At 40.8% G+C, this 16,614-nt stretch overlaps 1 protein-coding gene across 4 annotated transcripts in view; it reads right to left on the bottom strand.

The window, feature by feature from the left end:
- STXBP6 (syntaxin binding protein 6) overlaps nucleotides 1-16,614 on the bottom strand; it is a 251,046-nt gene that overhangs the window by 209,987 nt on the left and 24,445 nt on the right. Inside the window, exon 1 of one of the 4 annotated variants that reach the window (XM_058738699.1) lies at nucleotides 2,737-2,872. The exons of the other annotated variants lie outside the window; for them this stretch is intronic. The gene's annotated coding sequence lies outside the window, so the exon portion shown is untranslated. Of the gene's footprint in view, nucleotides 1-2,736; nucleotides 2,873-16,614 lie in introns of those variants that run through there. 4 annotated transcript variants of the gene reach the window in all.

Below are 16,614 nucleotides of genomic sequence, written 5' to 3' on the forward strand. Positions count from 1 at the left end.
GGTTCTGTGCTGACAACATAGAGTCTGTTTGGGATTCTCTCTCCCTCTCTCTCTCTGCCCCTCCTCAATTTGCTATCTTTCTCTCAAAATAAATAAAAAGAAACTTTAAAAAATTAAACAAACAAAAAACATCAAGCTCATAGATACAGCTCATAGACACATCCATGGGGATGGGGAGAAGCAAAATGAGTGAAGAAGGTCAAAGGGTAGAACTTGCAGTTATAAAATAAGTAGGTCACAGGGTTGTAATGTACAGCATGGTGACTACAGTTAATAATACTGTATTATATATTTGAAAGTTGCTAAAAGGGTTGATCTTAAAAATTCTCATCACAAGAAAAAAAATTTTGTAACTATGTATGGTGATGAATGTCAATTAGACTTACTGTGGTGATCACTGTGTAATATATAAAAATACCCAATCATTATGTTGCACACCTGAAACTAATATAATGTTAATGTCAATTATTCCTCAATAATAATAATACACAGAATAGAAAACCACTTTAATAATATATACTATATAACAATTATATAGTATATGACTATATATTATATAAATACATGTGATATGTAACTAATATAAGAAAAAGTGTTTAAAATTCTATCGAAAGACATTAATACAAGTAAGTGGAAAGCTAAAATAAACCAATGAAATGTCACTGATTTGCTAAGCTACTGTTAGATGGAACTTTAAAATCCATGTTTTTTTTTAAATTTTTGGCATATGGAGAACAGTCTCTAAATGGCAATAATGATCTCATTCATTCATTCTTCTGTTGATTCTCAAATAGTCATTAAACAGTACTCCCAAAGTAATGGTAAAAGATACTACGAGCTTGAGAATGTGTCACAAAAAGATATTTTACACGACAAAAGTTTTTATACATACAGAACATTTACACATAAGAAGTTTCTGGAATAGTAGACATTAGGATTTAACAACTCATGGAAGAATGGCAAAGTTTTTAAATCCCCAAAGAGCCATTCAAACACTTTCCATCATACTTCTCGACCTTTCCACCAAGACTTTCTTCAAATGTACTCTGGCCACAGGGTTTGCTTCAGGGTTTTTTGGTTGGTTGGTTGGTTGGTTGGTTGGTTGGTTGGTTGGTTGGTTTTTAGTAAATATTACTCCAGTCAGCCCACTAGCCAGCCAGTATGTATTATGCATTAAAGCCAGAGCTGGGCATGGAAAGTTCTGAGACTAAGAACTTTCACAGCAAGTTACTGGCTTCATCAGCAGCATACAACAGATGGACTGGATGATAGCTAAGATCATTTCTACTTAACTTATTTTGTTTTGATTTTGAATAACTTCACACAACTATAAAATTTTACAACATATCAAGTGAAGGCAGGCAGCAATGAAAAAATAAAATTTCAAAGTCGTTCTATAAGTGGAGAATTCTTGATCCCTGGGTTTGAGTATTTGAAGTTCTGAAAACTTAAACATACATCTTCAGATCTTATTTGATTTCCTAGAGATGTTTTTCTCTTACTCTCATTTGCAGACCACCTGAGTTCTTTGCTTTTCCATTTTCCTACTTGTCTCTCAAAGTAAAAGTGAGAGAAGAATCATACAGATTACACTAAACTATATAATAAATAATCAAAACATACTTCTTTCCCAGACCTAAGTCCCCAGACCTAAGTCAGGTTCCACAGTATCTTGTAGCATATTTAAACGCAGAGAAAAGCTCTCCTCCCTTAGTGAAGCAGAGATCCAACATGTCCACTCCCACCAACTGAGGAAGAGAGTATGGTCACATTGTCCTTGTTCCTTCAGAACTCACTCCCACTTGGCTCTGACCCTCAGCTAAGCAGTGTACATTTTCAGTGGAAAATGTTCCTAGACTCCAAAGCACCCATATGTAGCTTCTTCAGGCAAAATGATATCACACACACACACACACACACACACACACACACACAAATCCCTTCCATTTAGAACCAAAGTAAAATACCAGAAATTTGTACGTGTCATGGTTCTAAACCACGTAGTGACTGCTACTGTATGAACTACAAATCATGCAATGCCGTAATTTATCTTTTCTAGAAAGAGCGGCACTCTCCAAAGAGAAAGGCTATTCTAACAGGGTATTGTTCCCAATCTCCACAGCAGCCTAACTTCAGCTGGGTAGTAATTCTGAAAGGAACAAAACACAACTGCTCCCAGCAGTGGCTCACTGAGATTTGGCAAAGCTGGGAAGAGGCTTTCAGAGTTTCTGAGATATTCTAAAATAGCTTCATATCCTTTTGGGAATCATCTATGTAATTGATTCCACCTCCAAATGTATTCCTGGAATTGTGAGTTCTCATCACAGAGATTTTTATCCAAGGCAATTGTCACAAAGAGTTGTTAAGTCATGGCTCACTTCGTGATGGATACTCTCACTTAGACTTTTAAGAGATTTATGGAATACTCCAAAATTGCCTGCTATTAATTACAGAGGAAGAACAAAAATAATCTGGACCTCATTTTCACTTTGATAAAACTTTTTTTCTGGTAAACTTATTCAGGCAATTAAAATCAATTCCAATTTCTATTTCCCAGGCCTTTATATTCTTTGCCCTTAAGAAAAAGAAGGGAATTAAGTGAACAAAACCTGAATTTTAAATCAGAATTCAAATTGCCTGGGGCAACTTCATACCTAAGTAAATAAATAGGTGAGACATAAACTAATAAATAGTTCACATATACATAAAAGATGTTTTTATAAAGCATTGACGTACCTTTAACCCAGCCTTTCAGTTAGGACTGCATTTTATGGAAAACTCCACACATAAAGCACCTTCCTCCTAGTCCTTCAGAGCTCTTATGAAGAGCAGAACTTTCTCAACAGGAAGCCAAGGCACACAGAGGCGGGGTCATTTTCCTCAGTGACACCAGAACCCCAGATTCCTGGCATTCCCCAGCCATAAGTTCAAGGCTCACATCATTATACACTGCATGCTTTCCACGCAAAGTCGGTCTGTTTAGTGAATTTAACGTGAAACTTTTTTTTTTTTTTTTTTTTTTTTTTTTTTTTTTTTTTGCGGTTTGGTCAGTGACACAAAAGAAGATAAAATTCGGCAAGACCAACTGTAGTGCCATCCTCATGAAAGACTACCCTTCCACTCCATACTGACTTCCATGTATTCTAAAACATGAGCTGGCTTGCTAGAAAAGCCCAGGCATCTGACTTTCCAAATACATAAATCTAAATGCAACAAGTCACCTGAAGCACATATTTAAATCATTTCACTGTGACACACTTAATGTTGAGAAAAAGAACAAGGCTCCAGTGAAAAATAAATTTGCTCATAAACGCAGACTTATTTAGTATTTAATATCTACTCTGACAAAGATATCTATCTTTTACTAAGAGCTCTGAAACCCTTGACATATTCTTTGCCTCACTCCCACACTGAACCACAAAGTAATTATGAAGCACCTGAATGGTGATGTGGGCTCTGATCCCAGCTTCCTATATGATGACACTTTTCCAGATGGCACCTGAGGTTGTCAGGTGTTTCTTACATTTGTAAATACTCAAGTCCATTACGTAAGGCTGCTAATTTCAGAAAGCCAAGCCCATTTGGTTTGAAAGCACACGTCTTTTTCTTCTGGTGGAAATTCTTCCATGTGCCTGGGAAGTGAGTTATAATGTTCAGTACTGAAGAGAAGCTACAGTTATTGGCAATGGTGAACCAAGGACAAGTTACCAAGTTCAGCTCAACAGAGTGAAACAAAATAAAGATCCCCCTGAGGACCAAGAACCATGAAATCCAGTGGTTTCAAGTAACCATCTTTTAGATATATGTATACTATTCAGTGAGGGGAAAATGAGAATCCCAGGCTTAAGGCACTATTATTCAGCTTTGAAAACTGCAGGATACTTTCTTGCAGGATTTGGTTCAATTAACTGCAAGATGAAAAATTATTTCTGAGCTACATGGTCAAGCAGTCATTTGGATCTTGGGTTCAGAAATAAGTGGGAAACGCATGAACTACTGAATTCCACATGCCAAGCAGGCTTTTCTCCGGATGGCTGAAATCTTCAAAAGTTAACACTCTAATGTGTTACTGCTGCATCTTGAATTTCCCTACTGTGACCAGAAAAACAACTATTCAATGCATTGTTTCTCATTATACCATGGAGCTATAGCAACCACTCATCCTGTCTCAACATCTGTTTTTCCCTTTTGGAGGGCCATTCCACTTGAGAAAAAGAACAGCTAATTTTACTTGGTGGCCCCTAAAATGTACACGTCTAGCATAGCATGCAGTGTTTACAGCTTCTAAGCATTAATTAATCATAAATTTTTGGACAGCAGTGATTCTATTTTATGGACAGAAATACTGCATAAACATCTACATTCAAATTCTGGTTTTGCTACTTGGGGCAGATCACTCACACATAAAAATAAAGCTGAAAAAAAAAGGATGCTAATTTATAAGGGCACCAGTGAGTCTGTGAACGTGGTAAGAAATGTAAAGAGGATCCTAGAACAATAGTTCTTAAGTTTTCTGATCCTAGGACCCCTTTATATTTTAAGAAATTATTGAAGACTCCGAAGAGCTTATCTTAGAAAATTCTAGAAAACACAAAAATATACACACACATTTCCATAGTCAACCAGTGGTCTCTAGAAAACTCCAGTATACACATGTGAGAAAATGAGAGTAAAAGAGGTAAATAATATCTTAGTCCAATTATGAAAATTGTTTTGGCTTCACGGACCCCTTTATAGGGTCTCAGGAACCCCCAGGCAGCCTCAGATCACACTTTGAGAATCACTAGCCTAGAATACCTTAACATGTAAAAAGCAGGAAAGCTGTCAAAGCAGGTGAATCACATAAAAAAATTCAGGAGCCAACATAGAGGGGCTCCCACTAGTCAAAAGTGAGACGATTTTAGTATCAGTAAGAACTGGAATGGACTGAAACACTAATATTTTTGAACTCATGAATTATTTTCATGTTTTAAATTAAGTTTATTTATTTTGAGAGAGAGAGAGAGAGGGGGGAGGGGAGAAAGCATGAGCGGGGGAGGGGCAGAGAGAGAGAGGGAGAGAGAAAATCCCAAGCAGGCTCCATGCCATCAGCATGGAGCCAGACTAGGGCTCGACCCCAGGAGCCATGAGGTCATGACCTCAGCTGAAACCAAGAGTCAGATGCTCAACTGACTGAGCCACCCTGGCGCTCCTGAATTCATGAATTCTCAATGAATCACACACTTCTCTTTCCTCTTCCCATCTCTGTGTCTCTGTCTCTCTCAATGGTTACCTTTGGAGAATACTACTCATTAGTTCGCTAATGGAGCCAACCGTACCTCAGGATAACCAAACAGCTGATTAACAGGAGTTTCTCATTATATAAGTATCCTAGGTGGCAAATGAAGAAATGATTGAAATAAGACTTTGAAACCCATAATGAATTGATGGATTTAGGTGGAAACGATCACCCTTGACTGTGAACATATCAACATATCACACACACACACACACACACGCACACACACACAGGGAACTGATGTTAATTTAAGCGCCTCCTGATGGGAGTACATAACACACTTATTATAGTATTATTGACAAGATATGGAAACAGAATTCGATTCAGCCTCCAGGTGCACCTACCAGTTTGCAATAAATACAGTATTTAGAGGAATATGTTAAAGAGGGACTTTTAACATTTAACTCCATAGGATGTAATTGGCAAAATCCAGACTACGGGAAACTTTGCAGAGTAAATGCTCTGGTTTGGCAAAAAATAAATTGGAAGGAAAGACAGTGGAAGGTGAGCCTATAGAGTAAAAGGAACTGAAGAGGCATGTCAACCAACAGAATGTATGGACCTTATTTGGATCCTTATACAAACTGAAAAGAAAAATAAGGAAAACAGATGAATGAACACTGACTAGATATTCCATATTCAATTATATCAGAGAAGTTCTTCAAGTATGATGATAGTATTGAAAGAAAAAAAAAAAACAGTCCTTACTTTCAGAGATGTGTACAGAAATACTTACAAATGAAATAATAAAATGTCAGGGATCTGTTTCATAACAATCCAGGATCTGGAATTAGAGGTTGGGGTCTAGGCAAAGCAAGACCACAGACTGATCACTGTTGACACTGTAAGAAAGGCACATGGGGTCCATTATAATATTCTCTCTACTTCTGTGTAGGTTTTAAATGTTCCATACCAAAAAAATAAAAGTAGCCGCAGAAATGTCATCTTGTCTTCTCCAGCAATTCCGTGATATGCCCAACGGCAGGACTTGGGTGCTCTGTTTTCAAGCACCCAGAAGTCCAGAGCACTGGCTACGTATCCAGGGAGGTGCCAGCCAAAGATCTGTAAGATGACCTGGGACACGGTAGGGGTAGCCAGTTGTCTCTTGAACCAGTGACATCTTTCTGACAGAGCAGGAACCAAAACTGTATTTTCAGTATGATCATAACCCAAAGGGTTATTTTGATAACTTTTATTAAGAGTTGGCCATACTTCAACTACTGATATTTTACAGAATTACTATTACTACAGTGCCTTGTTCTATCGAACCTCCAATATTTATCAGTTAGCTCTGTAATTTATCTTACACAGGTAAATACCAGGGAAGTTTATATTCCGTTCCTGATAAATATAAATAAAAACTTTACACAGAAAAAGGTATAAGAACTCTTCAAGAAAAGAAACTATATGAGAACAGTGAGGTTTTTTTTTGTTTTTTGGTTTTTTTTCCCCCCTGGGTATAGGGACTATGGGAGTTTGCTTTTCTTTGCTCCTATTTCTTGGAATTGTCCAAAGTTTCTGTAGTTACTATATTATTTTAAATGTGGGGGGAAAACTAAGAAACTTTATTTTTTACATCACTCATAAATCAAAGCTCTGAGATAGCTATTTATAAATAATAGTATTTTATTTGTTATATTTCTATGACCCTTTCTGTGGCTGGGATAAAGGAAGAATATTATAATAATGAAGAAAATATTGAAAGCAGTTGAGGAATTTTCAAATCGAATTATGAAAGCAATATAAGAATACCATTTTTATGGGGCGCCTGAGTGGCTCAGTGATAAGCATCCGACTTCAGCTCAGGTCATGATCTTACAGTTCGTGGGTTCAAGCCCTACGTCGGGCTTTGTGTTGACAGCTCAGAGCCTGGAGCCTGCTTCAGATTCTGTGTCTTCCTCTCTCTCTCTCTGTCCCAACCCAGCTCATGCTCTGTTTCTCTCTCTCTCAAAAATAAATAAACATAAAAAAAAAAGAATACCCTTTTTATATTTGGGAAAGGGGAGATATTCTTTTTAATTTTTTTAAATCTTTGTTTATTTTTGAGAGAGAGAGAGAGACAGGGTGTGAACAGGGGCAGGGGTGGGGGGGGGGTGGGCAGAGAGGGCCGGAGGGAAGAGAGAGGGAGTCACAGAATCCGAAGCAGGCTCCAGGCTCCAAGCTGTCAGCACGGAGCCCAATGCAGGGCTTGAAGTCACAAACTGTGACATCATGACCTGAGCCGAAGTTGGACACTTAACCGACTGAGCCACCCAGGTACCCCAAGGGGGAGATATTCTTAATTTTTTCCTCTACAAAATAAAGGAAAACTGTTATTATTATTTTTTTTAAATCACAAGTGGATAACCCAGCTCAAGGAGATCTCCTTAAGTTTCTTCTAAAACCTCAAGGGCAGGAGGGTGGAGGCAAACAGGGACGTCTGGGATCCTATGAGGGGTTTTGTCCTGATGCTCTGCCTATCACCCTGACCCTGTTCCCTTCCGCCAGCTCAGAAAGAAAAAGGAAAGTTCAGTTTAATGCCAGGATTCTACACCAGTTAACACCATGTTAGCCAAAGAAAGACGTGTTCCACAAACAAAAATGGATTTTTTTTTTTTAGAGAAGTTCCACTCAGACAAAGAGTCTTCAGGAAATAGGCAACAATTCAGCACCCTCTGCTAGCTTCAGCTATTTCACATGGAAAATAAGTGGAAGAATACGTGTACCAGTGACTGTTAAAAATTGAACATGAGAGGCGCCTGGGTGGCTCAGTTGGTTGAGCTACTGACTTTGGCCCAGGTCATGATCTCACAGTTTGTGAGTTCGAGCCCCGCATCAGGCTCTGTGCTGACAGCTCAGAGCCTGGAGCCTGCTTCAGGTTCCGTGTCTCCCCCTCTCTCTGCCCCTCCCCCACTCATGCTCTGTCTCTGTCTCAGAAATAAACATTAAAAAAAATTAAAAAAAAATTGAACATGAAAAAGGAAAAATGCCGGAAATTTGGCATGGATAGTGGTTATGTTTTCCACATGGGTCTAATTAATCTTGATTTAGACTACATGCCGCCTTTTGTTTTTTAACCTTGCTATTAAATAAACAACAGGAAAAAGAAGCTGAACTGCCACCTCTCCTGTGCTTTATATGTAATTGTGGGAGGCTTGTACTCAAAGTGAGGGAAAGTCAAAATGACCCAGTGTAGGGCAATGCAACCTTGTAGCTAAGAGTGTGAGCTTCGGACAGCATTGCCAACGTTAAAAATCACTGATCTGCCATTTATTAGCTGTGTGACCTTGGACAAGCTGTTGAGCTTCTCTGTGCATGAGAAGTTTCTCACTTGCAAAATAAAGATGAGAGTGGAGAGTCACAGAGTTGTTGTAATAACTAAGATGAAAAATGGAAAATGGTTGGCATGGTACCTGTATCACATACATGCTCCACAAATGCTACCAACTATTGTTATTAGTACCTAATATACTTTCGTTCTGCTCTTCCCCCTTGTTTCACCAAGAAAAAAAGATGTCATAAACTTCTAATGCTTTAGCCTCATCAGTGAATACTGTGATCTGTACGAAATCTCTTCTATCTTCTCCAGAACAGAAATTAACTTTATCTCTAGGGAAAAACAAAAAACAAAAAAAACAAAGATGGAATTAGATTACTAACCTTTAGTTTGTGCCAATCATGAATGGTAGCGAAGTTCTAACTCCTAGAAACTGGAAAGAATCTGTATCTGAGGTCCTAGGCAATCCTCAAAATTAAGGAGAGTGACTTCCTGATCCTTCCAAAATTTGTGCGGGGATCTAGTTTCCAATGACACCAAATCTCTTATGGCTCTTTTGGGGAAAAAGACATTGAGACAATCCGTGCCAGTAATAAAGACTGGGAGAAATTCACATCATTCTAGAGAAAGGAACACAAGTCTTAAGAATACTTGTGCATCAGGGGCTCCTAGGTGGCTCAGTTGGTTAAGTGTCTAACATCTGCTCAGGTCGTGATCTCACGGTTCGTGAGTTCGAGCCCCACGTCAGGCTATGTAGGGGCAGTTCAGAGCCTGGAGCCTGCTTTGGATTCTGTGTCTCCCTCCCTCCCTCTCTCTCTCTCTTTCTCTCTGCTCCTTCCCCTCTTGTGCTCTGTCTCAAAAATAAATAAACTTTAAAAAAAAAAAAGAATACTTGCATGCCAAACACAATTTTTACTCTAAAGAAAACGCTAAGCATGTTTGTACTAATCCCTGATAGCACAACTCTTGGGTTGTGAACTTACTTTACTAACAGGGCATGAAAAGGACAGCTGAAATCATAAAACAAACCTAGGAAGGCACAAAGCTTAATAGAAAAAATTAATATATTCTCAGGTCTGAGGAGCAGGAAAGGAGAGGTGGAATGGGATTCACACGTGCTTCAGGCTCTAAGTACATGGGAATTGGTATGAGAGGTAAAAACAAAGTTATAAGCCTTACAATGAAGGAAAGAGTTTGGCGGATCAGGGAGATAAAGGAAATTTGAGGTGAGTGCTGTCCAGATGTACAGCATATAATGCTGAGTAAGCAGTAAAACATTTATTAGGAGTACAAACACTCCCGTAATGGCATAATCAATGGTGTAGTCAATTAGATGTTGGGTATAAACTAGTATCTCTGGCTTTGCATAGTTGCGCCTGGGCTGAAATGCATGTAATGAGACAAATCTTTTACTCACCAGAATTCCTGGAAAATAACCAGTATTTATTTGGCTAGATGTTAGGTCCCTAGTGAGGGGTCCCTGTCCCACCGCTGCCCCAATGTGGGTAGAACTTTGATGTTTGAGTGAGAAAGAACACGAAGCAGGGCGAGAACCAGTAAAGCCGGTGAAAGATGTGGTGTGTCAAACAAACCGTGGGTCTTCAAGTCCTCAGTAAAGCCCCCCTTCATGGGACGAGATGGGCCGTGGAAGCCTGGGTGGAGAGGAGTGCTGTGTTAGGAATGCACGTGAATGACACAGACAGCTCTTTAAGGACTCTGAAGTTTAGAGGCAGAGGGAGACAATGAGGAAGGAAGGCACAGGAACATGTGGAATTACCAGAAGGCTTTAGGTTGAGCCAAGTTTAACTAAAAAGTCTCCAAAGGGTAGGGAAAACCAGTTGATTCTTAGCTACCAAGATAAAAAGTTGATGGTATAAGAAAAGAATGCAAAGGTATTCAAAGATTGGGATTCCATGAGAATCTAAATATCATGGTCATTTGACTAAGGGTGGCCCTGGGCCGTAATGCATCCCAACGACTCACCGACTCACCGGGCTCTAAGGGGGACACCAGAGAACAGGAAGACTTCCTGGTTGTTTCTCCCAGGGCTGAGATCAGCTCAGTAGGGGCAGGTAGCACAGTGGTTGAGATCTCCAAATGGGAAGCTGAAGTGCCTGGCTTTGAACCTCAGCTTGCCACCTACAGTTCTAATTCAGTGCTTGTTCGGTCTGCTCAGTCATCCCTCTCTGAATTTGCCCTCCATCCAAATGCTTTTGGTTGTGGGTCACTAAACAGCCTTCTCCCCGAGGAAGGCAATACAGGACTTCCCTGTGATGGACAGCACAATTATACACTGTGCCCATCTCAGGAATCTCAGGAAACCCATTGTTAACCCAATCTTTGTATGTATGCTCTTGTGTTCTATCGTCAGGGTGCTGTATTACCTCTTTATTTTCCCATCCTTCCTGCAGTGTACACAAATGGGACTCCCAGAAATTCTCGATACATCTCAGACCTCGGCCACTGCCAGTGGCTTCTCACTGGCAGGCAGCTCAGCCTTACACAGCTACTTAGTGAGTGCCTACCCCAGGCCCAGGCAGCAAAGCACTGGAACCACAGACTTCCCACAAGACCCAGGGGCCTCTCTGAGCCCAGGCTCTTCTCTCTCTTTGCCAGATGCGTTCTCAAAGCAGTGACCTTTAATATTAAGGGTGGCTATAATTATCCCTAGCACCTCCCACCCCAAACCCTCCTGATTTTTCAAAGTAGTGACCCAGAATTTAATTTAAAAAGGACCAGATACAGAAGCCAAATATCAGAGAGGAGAAATGTGATAAAATATCAGGGGGCCAAACCTCTTTATTTTATGCTCTTCTGTGACATTAATACCCAGCATTAGGACACCCTCTGGACACTGTCCCTTTCTTCCTGTCTTTCCACACTCCTCCCTCAAGAGTGACTTTTTGGAGTCACACACCTTCGTGTGGGGGGAAATCCCAGTTCCAGAGCCCAGAGAGCTGCACCCTGGTCCCAAGCTGCCAACATAAACAGTGTGGCTTAGGGACAGTCACCAAATGTCTCTAAGCTTTGGCTTCCCTCTATATAACGTTTTGGATGCTGAGCCCTATTTCCTGCCAGCTGTAATGCTCTAGGAGTCTAAGGTCCACGTTTTATTCTTTGGCTGGTCTAAGTGTAGGGAACAACCATGATAATGAAAATGCTGAAGTTCAATTCATGCAGAAGGTAAGTTCTTAATTTATAAACTTCTTCAGTGTGAGATCTTTCTGACCAGCTGCTTAGGCCCCATAAGAATAGCTACCATTACTGGCCTACTACACCGTTCTTAGCAGTTTGCAAATTCAACAGAGACTTCCTAAAGAATCTTAAGGAGGCCAAGGGCTCATTGGCTACAATTTAACCCAGCCCTCTTCTGCTCTGTCAAGCTTGAGAAGCAATGCTTGGTGAACTTACAGGTCTTCTCCCATTTTACATGCTTTGTGATACCTCCCAAAGACGTACGCAAAAGCACAGGAGAAATTTATAAGCTACAAGAAGGCTCATCTGTAGAATGAACTACGGCTTTCAAAAAAAAATGCTAAGAACAAAGCAGGTGGTTTAGTTATTTTGAGAGCAAGAAAAAATGATCAAGGCAGGGCCAAAACTATTGCTTGGGTAAAATAGTATAAAACAGCAGATGTCAAGGACATGCCATGCTTATCAGCAACTCTGTGTTCTCTTTACTGGAGAAAAATGAAGCCATCCTTAAAGGCCCAGATGAGAGAACCCAAGTCTGAACTCTTGAATGCTCCAGGGATTAAAGGAACTTGCACACTATAAGCCTTGTGTTGGGTAAAGTGATTCTTGCCTTGGGAACTGTTTGAGGGGAAAAAAGAATCCAAGGTCTCTTACAACCTTAACAATCTATAAACCCATCATAGAGCTAACTTACCAAATTATAAAAACAAAGGAGGCAGAGCCAGGAAAGACCTAGCATCATGCTGGACTTTGTTTTGGTCTCACTGGGCAGGGAAAAATGGATGAGATGTAGAGAAAGGGGAAGAGAGGCATTGGGATGGGGCAGAGGAGGGGTGGATAAACAGGTCCTCGGGGAAGAACACAGAGAGACCTGCAGAGAGCAGAGTGAGTGGCTGGTTGGCATCAGAGCCCTCTAGGCTGCAAAACATTTCATTCTGTGACTGATATTCTGAGCACGGAGGGACTTCTTCCACTATCTTTCCTCACCATCCTCAGCCTGAAAACATGGACACTAGCCCCGTGCTTTGTCGTTTACCTAATGTTTTCAGAATCCATAATGAATAGATGCTGTATCTGAAAGCCTGCATGCTTGAATTCTTTTTTTTTTTTTAAGAGATTATAGACTTGTGCATCTTGATTACTTGATGAAGATTTTTATCACAACCTTCGGGATGTTTTGAGATGATCTGATTTAGCATCTTATTATAAAACCCAAGTGCTGTTTTTGTCTTTCTTTCTTTTCTTTCTTTTCTTTCTTTTCTTTCTTTTCTTTCTTTTCTTTCTTTCTTTCTTTCTTTCTTTCTTTCTTTCTTTCTTTCTTTCTTTCTTTCTTTCTTTCTTTCTGTTGGTGAGCCTTTCAAACTCTTTTTCCCTCTTAAGTCTGAGGAATGCTGGCTCTGATGCCTTACCATTCAGAGAAGTATTTTTTGGGCTCTCAGATTACTGGTTATAAACTACAGACTGGTGGGCTTGCTCAGCTCTAGTTACTGCCAAAGCACGACACACATTACCAACGACAACAGATGTCTCCAACATAGCTCCCTACTTACCCTCCCTTCAAAGCTCATCACAGTGGGAGCCACAGGGGACTCAGCTTAACGTGGCCTACTCCTGAAGATTTTGATTGCACCATAAGTCACCTTCAGAAGCAACATGACCATGTAAGGCAAAGGAGACCAAATCATTCCAGCAACTAAAGAAGCTAGGAACTCAAGAGCTTTAAACGGTTTATGTTTTCTGTAGAAACACAAAGTGTTAAAAGACACATTTTTCCTGATAAAGTATCACTCGCAGGACATACTACCTAAAGACAGGTGGGCCCCAAATCATTTAGATATACTCTCCTAGCTGAATTCCCACTGAAACCAAAGGTTTTCATTAAGTAACAGCAAACCCAATTACCTCATCTGAACCTCGGCCGAAAGTCTGTCTCCCTTAATCCGGCAGTCAGCGTGGGTGACCTGAATATCCAAACCCATGGACACCCTAGTCGCTATTCGCTCGACTGCCTCCCCTCCAACGACCCTTTCCTCCACTCCACAGGAGCCAGCCACAGCCCAAACACCTCGCCTTTTGACTAAAATAGCCTCGGCTTCAGTTCCCTCATTAAAATCCCCTTCACAGGGATCAACCATCAGGGTCTCCTCAGAAGTTCTGTTTCACCGGCCTTCTTACTCAGCTGCCTTTCCAAATGCCATCGTTCCCATAACACACTCTCCCTAACATCCTCGCCATATGCTCAAAACCGACCTTGCTCACCCTTCCGCCAAACCCCAGCCTCAGAGGACACTCAGTGTAGTTGTGTCTGTGCCCACAACTGAGTGCCTGGGCATGGGAGAAAGGGCACATGGGCAGATGTGTCAGGTGGAGATGTCGCTCTGCACAAACACCAACTGCAAATGAGTTGTCTACAATGCTGGGCGACCCTACTGCCTTTCTCTCGCAGACCCACTCTCTCCTTGTCCTCAACTATTATTTCACTTTCAAACTGCAACCCCTTCTAACACTCCCCTCCACCCTTTTCTCAGATGACCTTGCCTCCTAACAGAGAAATGGAACCCATCACTCAGCAACTTCCTGATACGAGACCAACCTTCATCTCTCCAAGCCTTCAGCTTCTGCCTTCCTGTTGCATCCCGTTCCCTCCTCTCACCCAAGGTCAACCACTCCACTTGGGCTGTAGATCCCACCCTGTCCTACCTTCTCAGGTGCACACGCTCTGTTACCGCCATTCTCTCCTGTTTATTCAGTCAACTACACCCTTTCAACCAAAGCCTTCCCATCAACACTTCAGCATCTTCCATTGTACTTTTAAAGCACTCCACCTCAACCGCTTGTGTCTCTAGACTAATGCCGTATTTCTTTACTTCCTTCACAGGAAAAATAAAAACTCTCCTCCTTGACTACATCCCTTTTTCCCATGCCATTCATTTTTCAAAAACCATTCCCATCTGGCTTGTCTCCAACTCTCCCTGCAAAAGCTCCAGTCTAGGCCAATAATGACCTCTGTTGCCTAATTCAAATGAGAATTTTTCATTCATCTTATCTGACATCTTGACAGTGTTTGGCAATGTTCATTACTCTCTCCCTGAAATGTTCCTTACCTTGGCCTTCACAACGAATGCTGTCGTTCCCTTCTCTTCACAAGCTTGTCCCCCTTTACCTGTTCTTTAGGGTTCAAGCTCCCCAAAGCTTGAACCTAGGCCCCCTTTTCTTTTCACCCTACATTAGTGATCAAAAGCCCAACTATCAATGAGGGTAAGCAAGTAATACAATGAAGTGAAGCAAAGTGGACTTTCACTTCCTTCTCAACTCATTGCAGAGCAAGCTGGATAACTGGCAACAGACCCTGGGCATCAGGGTAAGATGATAGCAGAGAGAGGTACAGACTGTAATAAAACGTCTACCAGAATGACAATTAGCCAGAAGTACTGAGTTCTACATGAAAACTCATGATTTTTAAATCTTGGCAACTGAATCAGTTAAGATTTATTTCTGGTGCAAATAAAAGAAATCCTGGTTACACCAAAAGGAGAATTTATTAACTAACTCTTTTAACTGAAAAGCCTACAGGTGCAGCTGACACTGGCCTAGTTCCTCTATCTGTATTCCAGATCTTCTCTGTTGTTCCTATTCTCAGATATGCTCTACCCTATGGTAGCAAAGCAGTTGTTAGACCTCCACACCAAATTCTGCCAGGTTTAAGTAGAAAGCAAGACAAATTCTCCTCCTGGAGCTCCCCCACAGTTTCCAAGTTCTCTCTGATTGGGCCAACTTGGATTACAAGGCCATTCTTGGACCAACCATATGGCTGAACTACTCTGGGAGTGACTGGCCAGCCCTGGGTCACACACTTCATTGGGAGTCAGGGGTGGAACTTAGTCTAAGGCACAAGGTCTGCGATTGAAGGATATGAAATTTCTTAAAAGGAAATTAGGGCGCTGCTATCAAAAGAGAAAATATATGCTAGGCAGCCAAAAAACCATAAACATGCGACAGCAACTTGTTCAAATATTTTAAAAACACTGCACAGGCCAAATAAAGCAGGTTTGCTGGCTGAAGGTGGCTTGTCAACCTCCAGTTCCAATCCTCCTTTCTCCATTTGTTTCCTAGGTGATCTCATCCAAGATCGAGCCGGCATTTACCATCTCTATACCAAAAATGCCACATTTTTATCTCTGACTCATAAATTCAACTGCCTACTCACCATCTTCACTTGGACGCCTCAAACTCATTTCTAATGCAATTTGTCCAAAATGAAACTGATGACCCTCCACCCCTCTCCCACCCAAAGCTGATGTTCTTATTGCAGGGGGTGGTGGGTAAGGGGAGACAAGACCAACGTGACTGGGGTATTGTTCAAAAAGGGGAAAAAAAATCAGGAAGTCAAATGTAAGACTCCATTAAAATTCATTTTACTTCAAATATTCAAGAAAGGCATTTGATATCTTAATTCATCTAAATTCGCAATTTCCATTTTCTGCCTCTTCCCAATTTAAAGACACACAGAAATACAGTTTCACACCAAAGGGAGAAAGGTCGTCAAGGGTTGTCCAAAGGTACTTTTGCTTGCTTGCCTGTTAGCACGGCTGTAATGTTCTAGCAAACATATTATCTGATTTGATCCTGACAGCCCAGGAGGTTGGTAAGGCATGTTTCCATATTTCATCAAATAGGCAATCACTGATTTTAAGATGCAACATTATTTTATGCACCACTATATTAGAAAAACACGACAAATTAAGCCATAACCTATCATGCACAGTAAAACACATCTTGTTTTCAAATATATTAAAATGTAAAATAAGCAAAAATGTATGTCTTACAATCTTTGAGAAACACTATCATAAGCCTTACTTTTCAGATAAGGAACCAGAGGCTCTGA

The sequence above is a fragment of the Neofelis nebulosa genome, chromosome 7, assembly GCF_028018385.1.
Source record: "Neofelis nebulosa isolate mNeoNeb1 chromosome 7, mNeoNeb1.pri, whole genome shotgun sequence".
NCBI lineage: Eukaryota > Metazoa > Chordata > Mammalia > Carnivora > Felidae > Neofelis > Neofelis nebulosa.